At 32.2% G+C, this 15,705-nt stretch overlaps 1 protein-coding gene across 3 annotated transcripts in view; it reads left to right on the top strand.

Annotated features, from left to right (window-relative positions):
- LOC129989178 (parathyroid hormone/parathyroid hormone-related peptide receptor-like) overlaps positions 1-15,705 on the top strand; it is a 334,785-nt gene that overhangs the window by 184,502 nt on the left and 134,578 nt on the right. The window lies entirely within an intron of this gene.

Below are 15,705 nucleotides of genomic sequence, written 5' to 3'. Positions count from 1 at the left end.
CAGCGACGGAGTAGAGCTGTTGTATGCTGCTGTGTATACTGTTGTATGCTGCTGTGTATGCTGTTTGTATGCTGCTGTGTATGCTGCACGTCTCGGCTGAAGATAATCGTCTTTTGTGCTGTCCTGTGTGTCTTCGTGTAAATAAACGTCGTTATTTTATTTTCTACTGCCGCCTGGTGATTGAGCGTTCTCCACGCCATATAACTCCCATTATCCAAACGAACCCCGGAAATTTCGGAACAATATTCACATGATGCAGAGATCAAATTACAGTAGCTATATCATGTTTATAGTGAAAACTCAAGAAGATAACTGTTCTGAATCTTATTTTATAAGGAATTAAATTTAAATAATCTTTTTTTTAAATATGAGTTCTTTACTAATAAATAAAGATAAAGGAAACATCGGGGCACTTACTTAATCTAAAATAAGGTATTGAAAATTGAGCCAAACTCTTTAATCTCATACTTTGAAGGGGTTAATCCGAGATTTATGGTAACTTCAAGTTTAAGGATAAAAGTTAAAGTCGACAATGAGAAAGTTGAAGGAAAAAAAAAAATGTAAATACAGTTAAGTCTATATATATCGAATTCTTGAAGTTCCTTCTGGTGCTTTAAAAGGAAGCTCAACGTGGAATTCCATCAGTTCTTCAAATTGAATCTGTGGCCACTTTAATTTTTCTTAACAAATTTATAAAATAAACAATATTCAGGCTAAAAATTCCGCACTGGGTTTAAAAAGATTTTTCTCCTTTAATACTCCTTTTCCATCTTCAGAAATGTCTTAAAATTTGCGAACATTTATATTAAGTCTTCATTATTTGAGGAATATGAATATTCAGAATGAACCAACTTTTCTGCAGTGAGTGGCAACTGAAAGTAATCAGTATTGAGAAAACAACATAGCGCCTCTTTTTCTTTGGATGACTCCCATGGCTTTATACTTTTAAGATTTCACAGATATAATTAGAGCAGAAGTTCCATTTTTAATGAATCTGCATTTTTTTTTCAAAATTTTGAAGAGAAAATGTTTTTTTAGGAATAATTTATATAATGTATATTTCTTAATTTATAAAAATATAAACTTTATATAAATTTACTGCAGTTCATTTGTAGAGATGAAAATTTCGTTGGCTATTAGTGATACAACATTGCCCGGAATGATGCTTTACGTTTAGAAGAGAAAAGCTTATAGTTCAATCAAAAAACTTCAAAACAACGGAAATATTTTAACAAGAAACATGACAGAAATAAATTGCATAATTAGAACAAACAAACTGGCGAAGAAGAAACATGACAAAAATAAATTGCATAGTCAAAAACAAATAAAAAAAACAACAACATGAAATTGCATAGTTATAAAAAATTGTTTTCCCTTCTCAAAGGCACATAAAACTATAAAAATTGAGGCCCCCCTCTTAAATTGGAAATAATAAGACGGTTATACTTCAAGCAGCATTTTCAGAATGAATAGACAGTTATTTAGCTGTAATCCAAAAATTTATAACAAAAGTAATTTACTCAATGACTTAGAAAAATTTGGAATAGAAAAATTTGAAATAGATGATTATAGCATTTGTCGAAATGCACACGACTTTGCAGACATCTTTTCGATTGACTCTAAATTCCTTAATTAGATCCGCTTTGTGGACTTGTAAGCCCTGTTTCCTTGACAACTTGAAGTATCTAATTCTTCATCCGGAAGAAAAGCTGTAGTGACTCATGAAATCTAGAACCCTCTCGAAGAAAGGTTCACTGAAAAGTCAGAGAACTGAAAAAAAAACAACAAAACAAACCAGATAATGGATTTGAAGGCTTTAGTTCTACTTGAAAGATGGGGGATTTCTCTTCCTTTTAAGAATTAACACATGCGCAGCTCACTAAAAATGACACACAATCAAATGCACTTTCTAGTAAGTATTTAATCCTTCTTTTTTCTTCTTTCACATTCAAAAAATTAAAAAAGAAAATGAATTTAGCGTCATGATCTAAGGGTAAAATGGCAATTTATTAGGATTTCTTGATTTTTTTTTTCTAATTGTTTAGTTATGTTTGTTTTTTTAATTTGGACGAAATTTTTGAAATATTGACTGATATATGAGTGTAATAATATAACCAAGCTGTTTTGAAAAATATTGATTATCCTTTTCCCTTTAAAATGCAATTTTTTTAAAATTCAGTACTATTTATCTAATAAAATACTTTCTTGTGCTCCTCAGCTTTTTAATATCGACTTTGGCAGTCGTAAAAAATGATGTCTATGTGCAGCCAAGTAACTCTAAGTAGCTCTGCGCTGGCAGATGAATCTTCTCACCATTCCACCCAGTACTTCTCTCATGAATTAATATTTCAATCTCGAATGCCATGAATAAATTCCTAATTAGGAAGATATGATATGTTAGCAATTTACTATGAAGAAACACATTATGTATTTGAAAGTTTAAAAGTGAATGTATACATTTCCCATACAATTGCCCGTGGTTCCCAATGCTGTTACGTCAAGAAAGGCTTCAGAAATGAACAAGTTACAGTCGTCGGTTTTCAATCGTTTTTTTTTTTTTGTCTCTAGATCGAATCTCGCTCAAGAGATTTTCAAATGACAAATCGTCAGATAGATGGTGGCGATAAGTAATCTCCATGATTAACTAATCTCACAGCAGTTTATTTTATTTTTACCACACTGTCTTAAGGATAGGTACACGGTACAGAAACACACATATTTTGTGGTGGAATCTGTCTTTGAAAATGGTACTTTTAGATGGTTAAGTTTGTGTCTGAGAATGTGAATTTGTGTTCCGGATACCCATTTCGAGCTATTTGCATTACAATCCCAGTAAAGAACTCACTTTCATACACTTTTGTTTGGTAGAAACAATTTTTTTTTTTTTTTATAAAATGCTCCATGCATATTTTTTAGTTGTTGCGGACCCTGTTGATTCAGTAATTAATCCGGAATTTTTCTGGATAGTCATAAGAACATGTGTCATTTATTGTATAATGTACCAAAAGCTAAGAATTGCACCCTTGGGTGCATTGCAAACGTAACCTTTTTAGTTATCAGAGTTCTATTATCTGAAATCTTCAGTCATCTCTACGGATCTTTAGTATTGTGTCAAAATCCCCCATATATAGGATTTCTTGCAATTTAATACCATTTGAATCAAAACTGATGAATTTGAAGCTTAAAGATTTTTAAAATCCTATATGGATTTCTGGAATATTGAAAGTTAGGATTTTCAAAGAATCATTTCTTTTTAAATGCATCATAAAAGAAATGTGTGACTTTTAAGAATAACTATTATAAACTCAGTATAGTTTAAGTTGCTTCAGAAAGACAGATATGCAAGTATTTAAATTCTTACCTTTTTCTTTAGAATTTGTAACTTCTACTAAGTTTTAAATTTATGAAAAATGTAAATTCTTGAATAATTTATAATTCTTGAAATATATATAAAAAAAGAATAATTGGGAGAATTTAATTTAAAACATTGAAAAGTATTCAAAAACATTGAAAAGTATTAGAAAAAATAATGAACCCAAAAAGGGAAATAGTTAAGATCGATTGAGGTTGAGAAGCGAGAAAGCTTTTGAATTTTGAAAAGAACTACTTAGTTTTATTTAGTTAGATGGATCTATTCTTTTATTATTTAGCTGATAATGCAAAACTTATATTCTTTTGCTTAGTATATGAAAAAAGTAATTAACCCTTGTCCATATTATATGAATGACATTTTGAAATCTTTTATGTATTAAATAAATTTATTCTAAAATATTTTCTTTTAATAATGTGTGTTTTAAAATTGCTAAGAAAATCTCCTTTGCAGATTTTACCTTTTAATGCTTAACATTCCTAATTAAGTGTGCTCTCTCTCTCTATTTTATTTTAAATCTTTGTATGTTCATTTTTTAGCATATATATTTGATTAAAAAAAGATAATATTGGTTTTTTTTTACAAAATAAATGGCAATTAAGAGCGAAAGTTAAAAAAAAATTAATGAAAAATAAATCAAAATTCTAATTTTTACATAATTTATTTTCGATTTCCACTGAAGATATCATCATATAATTTCCACTTAGAAAAAATTTCGCATTATTCGTAAATATATTTGCAATCTAATGTGAATATTTCAATCCATGTAGTATATCGAAAATAATATATAGAAGGAAACTGAAACTTTCACATTACATATTCATATTGTCCAAATAATAACAGAAAAGGTGATCATAGCCTAACGCCATCTTGCGCCCCCGGTGACTATAACACTGCCTGTATATACAGAACGTAAGCGTAGTTTACATTACAAGAATAAACAGTTGCAAAATGCGACGGAATTTCCGTTCCTATTCAGTAGGATGGTCGAAGTTCAAACGATATATTCCGTTTGTTTTACTTTCACGATTTCCTGTTATTACTTTGATACTGATAAATATTTTCTTCCAAATATTTCTCGTGTTCATTTGACATTTTGTCGAATAATATTTTGAAAGCAGTCAACTTCCGTAAATATTATTTTAAGGTAAAATTTCGATGTAGTCGCGTCCCTCCTGAGAGTTTGAGAGAATTCAGAGAAGGGAAACTGTTATTACTATGAAAATTCTTTGTGGCAACACGTAAAAAATAAATTTATTCTTGAACTATATGACGAGGAAAGTTTTCAAATATTGAATGAATAATTTATTTTAATATAGAATGTTGAAAAAAGGGAAAGCCATATTTCTTTTACCGTTTATTTGAACATTCCGTTTTTCAATTGAAGTTGCAGTTTTAGAGTCACATGATTTAAAGAATTCTGAAACCAATCTCTTTTTCGCAGTCTATCTTTAGAGCCCGTCCTATATTGAGTTATGGCTGTGGTTTAAAAAATATCAGCATTAAGAAATATATGAGTCGGCGTCCTGGCTTAGGGTTAGTGCGTCTTCCGCGTGATCTGGGCATCTTGGGTTCGAGTCCCGGGTCTTGGACGTTCTTCCCTATGTTCTGTCTGTGAGGTGTGGGAGTGAGCCACCCTTCCTCTGTAAAAAGGGGTTTGCCCCAGAATGTGTGTCATCTTCTGTGGATGAAATGCATGAACCAAGTGCGCCATGTGAAAAGGATTGTGACTCACGAGTAGCTAAGACGTGCTCTTGGCCCTAGTCGCCGCTACTGAAAACAAGAGACGCTCTCTCGGCTTAAAATTCTCGTCAGCGGACTTGTCTATGACAAGTGCCATAAGCAACAACAACAGAAAAATAAGATAAGTTTATCGTCAAAAATAAACTAATGTTTAATATTAGTAGATTCCACAACAATAGAGTTATTATATAGTTAGTTTGAGTTATTAGAGCACAATACGTAATTGAAAAATAGTAGTGTCAGCGCAGGAAATGATTATTTATATTAAAGTCAAAACAGAAATATTTGTGCTAAAGAATTGGGCAGAAGAAATATTTGTGCTAAAAGGGTACGCCATGTTGGCATAAGAAATTCGCTCTGTATTTTTCAGACTTCGTTTCTTATAATTCAAGATGGTTAAATGAAAATTTCGAAATACATTTTTTTGACTGCATTAAATATTTTGCTGGAAGAAATAAACCTCGCATTCAAAAATATGTCTCTAAGTAATTCAGCTTTCAGTTAAACGTTAAAAGACATGTACATTCGGATGTGTCATGAACTGATCAGTTACATCAAAACACTGTCACGTGATTCACATAAAATATACCTAATCAACTTAATTTAGAAATCTGGAAGAATTCCAGTTACATAATATCGTAAGACAACATAATATTACATCTTAGATAATATTCAGAGTTCTGATTGTCATGAAACTATGTGAAGCCAGTTCAGACATTAAATTAGTCTCTCCTTGAAAATATAATAAAATACTATAAGGAAAATCAGGTGAGTAAAACACATTTTATGTTGCGATATTCATTTGTTAACCGCTTAGCGAAATTCTATTATGTCATTCGCATTAAAAATATAGAATATTTAATAAAGCAAATAACTTTCAATTGTGCGTATTTCGGTTTATATTTAATAAGACTTGTTTCATATCAATAAAGTTAAGATTTTGTAATAACTTTTTCTTTCAATTCTTGATGTTCTAAGAGATTCAAAATTCGTACATTTGCGTGCTTTCGATGACAATACAATATTTTAAAGTTTTATATATTTAATTTAATATCTCATAGAATTGGCTGCACATGAGAGTAAATTTGAATAGAAAATTTATTCTAGGTTTCCATAATATTTTTAATGATGAATTTACTTTAAAGACTAAAAAGGAAGATCGAATTCAAATACGAAAGAAATAGCTTTTTAATACACTAACAAAAATGTTTAAATTTATCGTTAAATTTAGAAGTGTGTTTAGTACCAGGCTCACTTTCTGTATCGTGAAAATTTTAATTGGACTTGCAAGTTCAAAGTTCATCTCCGTTTCGCTTTTCCTAATACAACTAAACAGTTATCGGAGCAATGATTTAATCAAATTCCATCCTCAGACTTCTAAATATCTCACCACATTCTAACCGAGACAAAAGCTACCGCCAACTGAATAAATGAATTCACTTAATTCAATATTGGGAACTGCACTGTGGAATATCATTGAATTACAATAGACTTAAGCTGTGGCATTCCACATTCTAGTATTCAAGGCAGTTTCAGCTTAGACAGAATTATTACAAGATACCTGACAACTTAGTTGCATTAAATGAAGCCGGAAACTGTTTAGAATTTCACTTAAATGTCTATGATACCTGCTTATCAAACATTCATCTAATTGTGTCTCGTGTAAGACGCTGGACTCAATGTCCTGGTTTCGTTATTAAAGACAGAAACGCAATGCCGTTATGATGTGGACATCGTATAATATTACACTTCGTTGATGATGTATAATCTTGGCCTAATTTTGTAACTGTATTGGATTCCAATAAATTATACCAAACAATTCTGATTATAATGAACTAGACTTTATTATTATATATTAATCCATGTAATGTTTAGGCTATAATGTTAATTCATGTTGTATAAATGAAATATTTATTAATTTTGAAACTGCACGTAATAAAATAAACCAACGCGAGTAGTCACCTCAAAATTTTCTCGAATACTCTCAAATGAAAGTGTTATCACAGAGAACGTCTTGCATGACACTGGCGTACAATAGTAACGAAATATTTTGCATGACTCTGGCGTACAATAGTTACGAAATATTTTACATGACTCTGGCGTACAATAGTTAAGAAATATTTTGCATGACTCTGGCGTACAATAGTTACGAAATATTTTGCATGACTCTGGCGTACAATAGTTACGAAATATTTTGCATGACACTGGCGTACAATAGTTACGAAATATTTTGCATGACTCTGGCGTACAATAGTTAGGAAATATTTTGCATGACACTGGCGTACTATAGTTACGAAATATTAACCTTTGGCATGAATATAGCATTTTCACTGAATCTATCGTACAATCTTTGGCGAGTTATTTGGCGATTCATTTCTGGTATGCGATGGATAGTATCCGAAAATGGAATTTGTGTTTTTGATCAGTTTCTACCAAACTATTGAAACCAAAATTTGACATGGAACCACAAATTTAGTCACAAAATCTCATACCAAATTTGGTATATTTAAGTCATTGCGTCTTTGAATTATCACATTTACATGTTTTTGAAATTATAGACCGACAGACGGTCAATCCTCTGTTGGATTTAGCTCAACATTCAAAAAGTTGACTAGTCTATGGATATTAATTCTGTGTGTAGAATTTTATCTACCTAGTTCTCTTCGTTTTGTAGTTGTCGTGTTAAATTATATTCGAACGGCTAGACAGACAAACGAATTTTGCTAATCTAAAATCTAACTATCCGAATCTAAAAATTCGGTATAAAGAACGTATGCCAAATTTCATCCATCTAGATGGAATCGTTTTTGAGTTATCTTTGTAACAGACGGACGGACAATTTCCAAAAATTTATTTTTCAAACTCAGGGATGCCTAAGGAAATTCCTCAAAATATGGAGTTCGAATTTTTGACGATTAAAATACTTTCTCTGTGTACGTACTACGTATTCGAGAAAGTAAAAAGAAACCAGAAAATGTAGTTGCTAATATTGCAGAATAGAACTGGAATAATAAGAAATTAGAAAACTTGAAAAGCAAAAATTAGTTTAAGTGCTGTCATGTAACTACAGTGCCAATGCTATTGAGAAAATTTTGAAAAAAAGTCGTTCGATATTAATAATTGTTAATTAATAAGTTTCAATATATATTTAATATTTTTCGTTGAAATAAAGTAGCAGAGGCAAACTCAATAAATGATTTCAATGTTTAACATTTTCTTCTAATCAATCTTAGTAAAAATTGCTTTGAATTGACGCTGTTTAAATTTCATCTCTTAGAACAATTTTTACGAATTATTTATTCTTCATTTCAAACATTAACCAATGATAATTTCTTTCATTATGGAGTTCGCTTTATTAAACTAAATTTCGAACACCATGTATGTAATTAGAATAAAAAAGACAAGTTCTCTGCAAATCGAAATATATTTTCGAACATCATCCATGCAATAAATGTTCAATCCTTTTCATTTATTGGAAGAAGCTTTTTTCATTAATGAAGTGAATTGTTAGACTGCAACACTTTGCTTCGGAATAACAAAGCTTTCCTTAAAACCGTTTAATTAAAAGTCATTATAGAACTTAACATTCTAAAAATCTTATTTTGACGTATTTCGGAAAGCAATTAATCTCCAAGAGTGAAAAAAAAAAACTATTTTCAAAAGTTACTGATGTTGTCTCTCTATTAAATTTCCGTAAGCATTTAAGATGTTTAGAATAAATATCAGCTGTAATCTTAGAAACAAGCAAATATTATTAACTATTGGAAAAATACAAATTGCTTTCTCTTAATATAATAACCATTTCGGAAGATTCTTAGGAAGCTTGAATTGCTGAGTTCGTAATTTTTGTTTGTTTGTATATTGCGGTTATTATTTACTGTGAAATATTTTTCTAGTTTAGTGAAAGCAATAATTTTCAAATGCTGTCATAATCACTTCAAATTATATTTTACAGTTAAAATGTAAAATCTGCTGCTGTGCAAAAGATATTAAAAGATTTAATCGTTTTCTCTCTATCTTTTATCTCTATTTCTATCTAATAATACAATATTGATTTCTTAAAAATACGATAAGCACATGTTTTTAAATATTACTTTATTACATATCTTATTTTTTTTCCATAAATACAGAAAATAATTTAGAGACAGAAACTATTCAACACTTTTTTTTTTCATTCCATTTTTACATGATGAATTTTCATTATAAGAAAAAAGATTATTTAAATAGATGATAAATTTTCTAATTTCTTTCGTAATGTTTATAATATCTTATTCACTCCAGAAAGGTATTATATATTAATGAAGAATAATATTAATATTAATGAAGAAAATAAGTAGAAGAAATCGATTTTTTCCACCACATCTGCTTGAAGTTCTTTGTGTGAAGATATATTTATAGAAATAGAAACTGTACAAAATAATGTTTGAATGTTATTCACGTAAAGATATATCATGAATATATTTATTCTTTTCTTATATTCCTGTTTTTCGTTTCTTTTAAGACAAGGAAGTGTAAAAAGATAATACTTTTCAAAAACTTGAAATTCCTCGTTCTAACTACAACAGTATTTTCTTAACCAATAATGCATAAGTACTGATTCATATGTAAGGAAGTATATATATATAATATTAATTTCAGTTATTTAGAAATAATTTATAAAATCACTTGATCATAACTTATTAAATCTATGATTTGGGGAGCAATTTTTTTTCAGTACATTCTTTTTTGCTTTCTCTTATACGAAACATAGGGGGCATATAGTTAAAATCAAAGAATTCGAATACGAGATTTTGACAAATTTCCACGTTTCTCATCTGCATGAATTCGAAAAACACTTTTTTTCCATTATGTCTGTCAGCGAACACGATAACTGAAAAATACTTTGGGCTAGACATATGAAATTTGGTATGTGGCAATTATGTTTCCATATACATTTCAGATTTGTAGACTTATATCAAATTTTCAAGAAAACCCATGCAAAGGAAATCTGTCCGTCCATCTGTTCCAATGCAAGTGAAGTCAATAATTATAAAACATACATAGATAAAATCTGGTAATCAGATTTTGCATTTAAAATGCAGATTCATATAAAATTTTGAAATAAGTCAGTTCAAAGGTTTGCTTTATCTGACTTATGTTTGAACGTTTGTCTATCAAATTTTTGAATACATATAGACACGATAATTGAAAATTGATTTCAGCCATTGAACACAATGGCTTAGATAAAAAAAAATTCAATATATAATCTTGTGATTACAACTGCAATTTGTATAGAATTTCGGTGTTTGAAAAGACATCAAAAAGTCACACAAACACATATTCGCATTATAGTAAAAATTCTGGATTCGCGCCGAAGGTCTGTATTTCGTTACTATTCTTTGCCAATACTATGCGAGGCATTCGCGGTTTTACTATAATGCGACGGTTTTATGCGTGGAGAGTGGGGGGGGGGGAGACTTTTAGTGGAGTTTATGCAGGAAAATTTGCTGAAAGATCGCTGGTCAGTAATTAAAGGTGTATAAAATCATAATAAAATTTTTTATAACTCTTAGAAAAGGAAATATTGGTTGTATGTCGTTTTCCGAATTCATTAATAAATATTCTTACCTAAGTTCTAGAAAAATACGAGTTCTTTTTCTAGATCGGAATAATAATAATAATAATAATAATAAAAAACTACAGAAAAATGGCTTTATTTACAATAATCCGAATTTTATAAGAACTAAACATTTGTGTTGACAGAATCTATAAAACCTTTATGTTACTCCATTAGTTCTTATGGAAGAATGTGAAATCAGTAATGCAATTTATTCTATTTATTCAATTTATTTTTATATTGTAATTTTTACTCAAAATCGATTTCGCCTATCTCTATTAAGGCATTTAACATTAGTAAAAAACAACATCCCAAACTCATAAGCTAATTGATGATAAATGTCCGGAAATCTGTGTCGTTCTAATTTTTTTTTTAATTCAAAAATATTGTTCTTTTAATGAAAATAAAAAAGTTCTTTCTTTTCATATATGCATTTTTCATATATATGCAATTTTTATGTATAAAAATTACCTCATCTAAGAATTTAGAAGTTTTTGTTTTCATAAGAAAGAATAGAATTTTATTATCATTTGGTAGTATACGAAGTACTGTTCGTTTTAGTATCTTGGGACGACCGCTTTTCGACGGTTCTATCTCACTAAGAGATGAGATGCGGAAGGAGGAGTGCATTTCTCGAATTCTTTGTTATTCTTTGACTTTGATTCCCGCCCTATTAGATACTTTTTGTTTTATCTTAATTCTTTCGTTTCCTCGACACATTTTTTTCCCCACGTGTATGTGAGTGTCATGTCGTTTCCGACCTAATTATTTTATTTTAATTTAGTCTGCGAATAATCTGAGATTACTTTATTATTTAATGTAAACAACTCCTCCTTTTATCCTTCCTCTCACCAATTAGTGAGTTATTTTGAAGAATTAAACCCATCCTAAAGCATGCGCAAAAGCGCGGAGGGTTTTGGAATCCGTTGGCAAACAAAATTACTTTTATAAGTATTAATTTGTTTTCATTAAAACAAAAACACCTGAATAAATTTGCAACATTTTGCAGAAATGGGCTTGAGGCAAATACCTTTGTTAGAGAGCATCTGAGAAAACCTCGGGCACACCACTCCGCCGGTTTTAACCCAAGTTTGTGATATTAGGGAACGCTCTGTAACCGTTTTCTTTTCTGCCTTCATACATCCAATGTCAATAGAATGGTTGTGGAAATGCAGAAAATTCTTTTAATTTCCAACAATCAGTTGCTCCTTCAGGCTATGCGAATTTGTTTCTATTATTCTAAAGAAGTTCGTTATTTTTACGAAACAGAGGAAACGGTGTTCCCAAAATTTTCTCACATACGCTTTAAGAAAAGTGTTCTTTTCCACTCTCCGCAAAAATGTGTGGATCTTCAGTAAAGTAGAGAAAGCTTTGTATAGTATTGATGTACAAAATTAAGCTTTGGCGTGAATTCACCATTTTTACTGAATCGATCGTGTGAACCGTTGCGAATTTTTTTGGCTATTAATCCCTCAGATAAGGTTAATAATAACTGAAAATAGAATTTAGATTTTAAACTTGTTTTTCTAAACCGACTAAAACCAAAATTTGATGTTAAATTAGTCAGAAAATCTTATATCAAGTTTGAGATTGTTACGAAATTTCCGGGGTTCGTTTGGATAGTGGATGTTATATGGTGTGAAGAGCGCGGAATCACCAGGCGGCAGTAGAAAATAAAACAACGACGTTTATTTACACGAAGACTCACAGGACAGCACAAAGACGACAACTATATACAGCACAGAAGACGATTATCTTCAGCCGAGACGTGCAGCATACAACAGTATACACAGCAGCATACAACAGTATACACAGCAGCATACAACAGACTCTACTGCAGACAGTAGAACACAGCTTAGTTTAGCACTAGCTTCACTCCGTCGCTGCTCCGCTTATCTCTGGAAGGGCAGTTCTTTCTGTTGATTCCGACTACTCTTCGACTCCACTGGTACACGACTCGATTCGCCGTCGGTTCACAACTACGACGACTCCACTGGTCCACGACCACTCTTCTCTGTCGCTTCCGACTACTCAATTCACCACTGGTTCACCACTCGACTCACCACTCCTGGGTCACGACTCCTCGGCAGGGATGTGGTAGAGTTTTCCGGAGCACCCGCCTTGCGTAGCAAGGCTATCTCCATGATCCTGGTAATAAAGACCTGGCGTTATAGTATGCCATTAACTTTGGAAATAGATGGTGAGCTGTAACAGGGAGCTGGTCGGGTAGTCGTTAGCATGGGTCTGGATCGGAGAGTGAAATGAGCAGAAGATCTCTGTAGACGCTGTGCCATAGTCTAAAGACAGGGGAGTAGGAGCGGGAGTGAGCCTGGTCAGCCAATAGAAGAGCGGTGTTCCAGCAGGGGGCGGAGTCAGTCTAAGGTGCAGTGAAAAACCCAGAGAGAGGTTTTTTGGCAGTTTAGTTGTTCGATTTCGAGGCTAGGCTACTGTTCCCGGGTAGCGAATAGGAATCGTTTCTTGGCTGGGTGGGCTGGTCGTGTCATGAGTACTTTAGGCATTAGTGTTGGGTTATTGAAGGAGTAGCACATTTCGGGGTTTTTTAATTTTAATATCTGGGGTGTATTTGCTAATCTGGGCTATTGCTTCATTTTTATTAATGTCCATACTATTATAAAATTTAGTTGAAAGTTGTTTGATGGTTTCGGTAAAGGTTGGGTACTTTATTGCATTGCAGACATCGACGGTTCTCATGAATCGCCTGGCTTTGCATATCGTTCTAATGACTTGGTTATGTTGCTGCTAGATTATTTTTAGGTTAAATTTTGCAGCATAACCCCAAACGGGGCATGCATATGTGAGTACTGGACGCAAATAGGCTGTAAAGATAAGCAGTTTTGTATCCCTATGCATTTTTGAGTTCCGGCCTATTAAGGGAAAAAATTTACGTGACTGAGATCGGAACTTGTCCCTAACATAATTAAAGTGTTTTTTCCAGGTTAATTTCCTGTCAAGTATTACTCCTAGATATTTGGCTTCCTGAGACCACGGGAGGGGATTATTTTTAATGGTCAGTTTAGGAAAATCCGGCTGTTCTTGGGATCTGTGAAACATAACCGCCTCCGTTTTGGAGGCATTGATTTCAATTTTCCATTTCTGGAACCAATCCTCCAACTTGTGTAAGTGTCTATTGAGTGCTATGTGCACGTATTTAGGATTCTTGTTCTTGGCCAGTATTGCTGTGTCATCTGCGTACAAGCACAACATCGTGTTGAATTGCTTGGGCATATCGTTAATATAGATTGAGAATAACACAGGTCCCAGTTTTGAGCCCTGCGGTACTCCTGCACTTATGAGTTTTGTATCCGATAGTTCTTGTTTTACCCTGACTTTAAAGGAACGATCGATGAGGTATGATTCTAATATACGAATCAGATAGCCTGGAATCTGATTCTCAATTAGCTTATAGATAAGTCCATTGATCCACACACGATCGAACGCTTTCTGGATGTCTAGGAAGACAGCTCCTGATTTCTGTTTGTTAGCAAATCCTTCAGTGATGTATTCGGATACTCTGGCGAGTTGGTGTGTCGTAGAGAGGTTCGGTCTGAACCCGAATTGTTCCGGACACAGTATGTTGTTTTCTACTAGATGTGTATTTAGTCTTTTTAAAATAACACTCTCAGCAATTTTGCTTAGCGATGATAGGAGAGAAATTGGTCTATAGCTAGAAGGATTTGTGGGGTCCTTTCCTGGCTTAAAAATTGGGACCACCGTTGCTGTCTTCCATCGTGTTGGGAAGTGTCCTACTTCCAATATCTTTTGTATGAGTAGTGTGAAAATTATAATTACGTTAAGGGGGAGTTTTTTAACTGTTTTATTAGTAATATTATCGTATCCTGGGGCTTTGTTGTTATGTAGGTTTTTGATTTCTTTAATGATTTCAGATGGGAAGATAGTTTCAAGTTTTGAGTTTGTATTTGCTAGTGTCGCCATCTGTGTATTGTGAAATATGCTAAGAACTTTCTCGACCTTGGATTCAGTTTCCTTGTGTGTTAGATTGTTGTTTTTAACGACTCCTCGGCAGCGGCAGTTGCTTCCTTTTATAGGTCTCAGGAGGCGGGGCTAGACGCCTCTCAATCAATCAGGAACGTTCGAGGAGTATCTTCGTTCCTACTCGACGGATCGGGAAAATTCTCGATGTTTCGGGTATAATCTATTTTGGCGCCAAAGTCTCCAAATTTGTCGCCAAATGGTCGTCAAGTTTGTCGCCAAGCTCTGGGTCCTCCTATGGAACCAGCTATGCTGGGAAGCCGCATTACAGGTTCGTAACAATATATTAAAGTCATTGCATTTTTGAGTCATCGCATTTATATGCTTTTGAAAATACATATCGACAGACGTCCAATCCCTTGTTGGATTTGGTTTAAAATTTTAAAGGTGTTTACAATATCAAATTTGACTACAAATATTATTTGATCGGTGCCTGAACCGAATTTCATGCATCTAGTTCTTTTCGTTTTGTAATTATCGTGTTAACTTATATTCGAACATACGAACTATTGTAGCAATTTCTCTGTGAATATATTTTGCTATAAATTTGATAGAAATCTTCAAATTTGTTTTAAATACCGCATACCAAATTTCATCTTTCTAGCTCAAAGCATTTTTGAATTAGCTTTGTCACAGACTTGCAAATAGACAAACATTTTCCAAAGATGTGTTTTCCGAATTCAGAGATGTCAAAAATGTGGAGATTCGTCAAAATTTCGAATGCTTTTTCTATACTTTTTATACGAGAAAGTAAAAAAGAAAAAACTTTCCTTTTTTTCTTTTTTTAGATGGAATAAATCTATTTTAACAAGAAGTACATTTAATATAAATTTAGTGGACTTTTCATTAATAAATCTATCTGAAATCAGTCTTCTGTTTTTCTTTAGCATTTCGTTTTCCATTAAAGCGAGACAGATTTATAAATGGGTTTAACATAGGTTTGTCACGCGAAGTTAATTAACTAGGTGATATGTATGAAATAAAA

This window comes from Argiope bruennichi, chromosome 10 (assembly GCF_947563725.1).
Source record: "Argiope bruennichi chromosome 10, qqArgBrue1.1, whole genome shotgun sequence".
In the NCBI taxonomy this organism is placed as follows: domain Eukaryota; kingdom Metazoa; phylum Arthropoda; class Arachnida; order Araneae; family Araneidae; genus Argiope; species Argiope bruennichi.
This window is presented reverse-complemented; position numbering and strand designations above follow the sequence as displayed.